This window comes from Frankliniella occidentalis, unplaced genomic scaffold, assembly GCF_000697945.3.
Source record: "Frankliniella occidentalis isolate FOCC.00 unplaced genomic scaffold, Focc_3.1 Scaffold147, whole genome shotgun sequence".
In the NCBI taxonomy this organism is placed as follows: Eukaryota; Metazoa; Arthropoda; class Insecta; order Thysanoptera; family Thripidae; genus Frankliniella; species Frankliniella occidentalis.
The window spans coordinates 527801-532649 of NW_026267274.1; the positions used below are offsets into that span (position 1 = coordinate 527801).

General features: G+C 53.5%; 1 protein-coding gene across 1 annotated transcript in view; it reads right to left on the reverse strand.

Moving 5' to 3' along the window:
• Nucleotides 1–1327, reverse strand: part of LOC113206978 (dimodular nonribosomal peptide synthase) — a 21122-nt gene extending 19795 nt beyond the window's left edge. The window contains exon 1 of the mRNA XM_026423299.2: nucleotides 1077–1327. The gene's annotated coding sequence lies outside the window, so the exon portion shown is untranslated. The remainder of the gene's footprint in view (nucleotides 1–1076) is intronic.
• Between the last annotated feature and the right edge of the window lie 3522 nt (nucleotides 1328–4849).

Here is a 4849-nt window from a genome sequence, read left to right on the forward strand (position 1 = left end):
CCCCCCTAAATCCCCCCAATCATCTTTAGCTTCCCCTTCCCTTTGCCCGCTCGCCAGGTTCCAGTTCCCAATACCTAAACAGCCACCATGGCATTGACCTTCGCTGTTACGCCGCGGAGCGAGCCGGGTCTGGTCGGGCCGGCCCGAGCTGAACCGAACTTGGGGCGGTCGGTTTTTGTCGACGAGCGAGCACAGGGTCGTCCCGGCAGAACCCATGGCACTTCCTTGAATATTTGTGAATCAAATTCTGCACAGTGTGTTACAGGAGTTTTGTATGCACTGATTGCAGGTGCTCGTCGTTAATATTGCCCGAGTGATGTTTTTGTCAGCGTAAGATGCATGCAACGGTACTAGTGAAGGTAGCGTTGACCCAACTGGTTTTGAAAACAAGAGCGAGTACCGAATGCCAGAGCAGACACGAGCCAGAGAAGACGCACACAAACGAATGTATTGCTCTATTGACGTGGTAAAATCAAAAACGATGCAAGTACGGCGAAGACGAAAGTTCATAGGGATTCCCCGGCTAGGCCGAGGTGCTGGCAACTGAGGTGGGGACCGGTATGGGCCGGCATTGCCGAGATGCGGGTGGGTCGCTGGCTGGAGGTGCCGCCGCTAGCCAGGCCAGGTCCCTCATTGTGGCGTCGTCAACATTCAAGTTTCCTTCGCCGTCTTTTCTTTTGGCAGAAGCCCTATTTTTCCCCCGGGCTCGATAACTACGCACAGGCGGTGGCGTGGCGCAGTGACGCCTGCTTTGCTATACGCTCAGCGCCTTCTCAATTCACAACACGATTCGCCCTACCGAGCCCTTCTTAGAGGGGGAAAAAACTTGGACAGAACGTCAAACATTTTTTTTTTCAAATGTTTTTGCACGGCGTTTTTTTGCTACTTTTTAAAATGCCAATAATAGAACAAAACAATATTTTACCCTACATTACATTCAAATCTTGAAAGGATACCCTTTCTTTTCAATGGTGTTTTACATAAAACAGAAAATACACAGGATATTGAGACATTCCTAAACCTCATCATGCATTATTCTGATCCTTAGACAAGGAGAGGTCAGAACTGGTGCTCACCTCTGATAATAATAAATGTTCGTAGACAGATTCACTTTCACTCAAAACTAGCTTGAAACTTCCGCTGAATGTGATCGTTCGCACACGGCTTGGCACCCGGCGGCACGGCGCAACGCGGCGCGACGCCGCGCGATCCTCGGCAAGACGCGAACGGAACAAGACAAGACACGGCACGGCACGGCACGGCGCGTCACGGCACGACACGATACGGCACGAGCCTCCTGGCTCCTCGGGGCAAGACAAAGTGGAAGGCTCTATGTGCAGGCGCTAATATTTATCAAGTCGGAAAGAGCCGGGCGAGCGGGCGGACGGCACGGCCGGAGAGGGGGCAGCGCGAGCCAGCGCTGGAGAGGGAGAGAGGGAGAGGACAGCGGCGGGGCGTGGCGGGGCGGGGCGGGGCGGAGCGGGTCGCGGCGGGGCTGGGCAGGCGGAGCGCAAGAGGGTCCCAATAGTCTCCGCTGACACTTTATTAGATCGAATCATCGTAGAGGAAGGGGAAGGAGGAGGAGGCGCAGCGGCGGCGGCGACGACCGTCCAGGTTCGAGAGAGAAAGATGTCGTCATCGCGAGGGGGGAACGATAACAACAGGATGGAAAGCAAAGAAACGCCTGGGAAAAACTGTTGTTAGAGAAGTGTGGCGTCGTAGTACGGAGCAGGCCGCGTGGACGTTTGGGGCAAAAACAGAAGAAAATCGTCATCCGGATTATTGGTTCTAGTACTTGCGCCTCTGTTTCCTGGTGACCGTCCTTCAGCTCACCTTAAGCAGCGATTGTCTTCCGAGGCGGTACAGTCGTTTACAGGAGCATTACGAAGATCATTGCAGGCAGAGCGGCCGGGGAACGAGTCGGGAACAAGAGAGGGGTGTTGGGCACGGCGCCAATGGACTGGCGGTGTAACGGTTCACCCGCTGTAATGGCTTTAAACTCCCCACGGGCATGTCGTGCGCAGCTGGCGACACAGTGGCCCAGTGCACCACACAGAGGGGGGTGGCGCTGCCGGGGCCAGGCCAGGCCGGCCAGTGCTGCTGTGGGTAGTGGTGTCAAAAACGTTCCGGGGACGGCAGAGGGTGGTGGTCGAGAGCTAGCTGCTGCCCCCACAACCCCACCACGCCCCGCCACGCCCCGCCCCGCGGCGGAGGGGGTCGCCGCTACAACTACTCTACACTACTGGCTGCGACATTCATACCGATATAGCCCTGGCGAGGGTCGCGGGGAAGCCTCGGCAGTGCCGCGCGCACGCAGCCCGGGCCGAGGCGCAGCCATGGCGCAGCCCGGGGGTGCTCCCACAGCTCACTGCCGAGGAGCCGCAGCCTGTCCGGCGTCAGAGATGGTTCTAACACACGCCACTCTACCTTTACGCCCCCTCTCCCCCTCCCCCTTTTCCCCGCCCCAAGCGCGTGCGTAGGCGACTCTCCACCCCGTCTCTCCAGGCTCTACGCACCGGCAATCGGATAATGTTTCATTCTCGTGTTTCATTTCGCATCTTTCTTTTCTGCTCTGCATTTATTAGTCTGAAATCTTGGGAAACGGCGTGCCGCGTACCGCTGCCGTGCACCCGAGGGGATGTTGGGTCGCCGCGGTGCCGGACGCCGTGGCCCGCGGGGGGTGCGCCCAGTGCGCTACTCTCTCTCTCTCTCCGATTTGTGTCGCCCTTCAACTTCAGCGGTGCCCGTGTTCCCAAGGACTCCCGTGCGAAATGAATGAAATGCCACCAGCGGAGGCTTTTGCAGCGTGTGCGGCGGAACCCGGCGCGCGAAATGTTGAACAAGCGGATAAAGTTGTTTCGAGCAAGGGCAGCAGGGCCTCAATGCAACTTCCCCTCCGCTGCCTGTGCTCTCTCTCTCTCTGTCTCTCTCTCTCTCTCTCTCTCTCTCTCTCTCTCTCTCTCTCTCTCTCTCTCTCTCTCTCTCTCTCTCTCTCTTGTACCCTCGTAGCAGCCGGCGCCCCACGCCGTGCCCAAGGTTGACACAGAATTGGCCCTCGCGAAGCCGGAGTGGAGAAGTGTTGATGGAGTGGCCCGCGAGTCCGTAATCTTGCTCGAAACAATAAATACCGGAGAAGGACGCGGCCTAAGTAGCCAAGGGGAAATAAAAAGAAATACAAAGTGGTGGCCGACCGATTTTAGACTTCAGACATCGAGTTTCTACCGAGGTTTCTACCGACTCTCTGTATGAATGAAAAGCTTTGTTCCGACGAAAGTACAAATACAAGGTGAATCACCGCTTACTTCCACGACATGATCCACATCCACAACAAAAACAGCAGCGGCGCTCTTCGCGTGTAACGGAGTGACGTCCGCGCGGCGTGGCCGGGGCAGCGTCACCGAAGGAGAGCCAAACAAACGTCCCGCTGTCTGACGACAGAGTCTGACGTACCGAGAGACTCCGGGCCAGAGCACATCACCGCATTACTGGGGGATCTCCCGGAGGGGATTCCGTGTCCGTGCCGCGCACGTGCGTGAGAGGAGAGAAAGAGGAGAGAGAGAGAGAGAAGAGAAGAGAAGAGAAGAGAAGAGAAGAGAAGAGAAGAGAAGAGAAGAGAAGAGAAGAGAAGTCTCTAAATTAATGGGCTATCGCACCCTCAACTACATGAGAAGCTGCTTTTGAGCAGGCTAGCGGCTGGCTAATAGGTACTTACTAATAATATAATAATCAATACTTATCACATAAAATAAATGAATAAAGCACAGAATGCTTGCAACGTACAATTACTGATGAATAATAATTACTCGTTACTTTCAATTGTACAAGTTTCACAGATCACTGTGAAACATATCGTCGTAAATTTACAAAAAAATTGTTAACTTTGAATTTACGAGAGCACATTTTTTACTCGCCAATGCATGTCAAGTCGATACGTACTTCGTGTATTTTTACGATTCCAAATTGTAATTTTACAACTTGCGTCAAGGAAAATTTTCCTATAAACCTTACTTCATTTTTTTACAGTGATTATTATCGTGAAATGACGGAAGTCAGTGACAGTGTTGCAAAGTATACTCTTTACTCCAAAGCTAGCATGTAAAAACCAGAAAAGTCTTTGGCAGGTAGCAGCTCTGCCTTAATTCTACTTGATTTTTATCGATGTGAATGTTGTTTTTTATCAGAGAAATCCCCGTTGTATGAAGCCACTGGTGCCAAGTAGTATGCCTTCGCGCCGTACGCTGATCAGTCTCAGCGAAGCATACCATACTACGTTCTCTATACTGCCAAGCGAGTAGACACTTAAGATTAAAATTGCGTTGCCGACTGCGGAAACATGCAGATCGGACATTGATATACGACGCAGAAAAAGATCAGATATTGGTTGAGCGGCGCGCAAACAAACGGTCTTTGTTGATGGGGCGCAAGGCGCGTCGTTCTGATGTCACCCTGATGGGCCGCTGGAGGACGACTGGATGTCCGCGAGCATCCAGAAGTGCATCCATTCCGTCCATTTTGGCCGTTTGCCCTCCTTCCATGTCTCCAACAATATCCATTGCATCCGGACTACGGATGCCCTTTTAGAACCGAATCCAGACGCATCCACGCTGCTCCCCGTTCATCCAGTGCTTCCACCTGCATCCGCTTGGTATCCAATACAACCAGAGGTCTATCGCCCAGGTGCATCCAGACACATCCGTGGCATCCACGAACTCGCAATGGGTTGACGGAATCTACGTGGAATCCTGTACATCCAGGCTATCCACAGCGGCTAGCGAATACCAGCATCCAGACGCTTCCAGAGCATCCAGAAAGACTTAAGACTCAGTGATTACAGCGTCCAGGTGCGTCC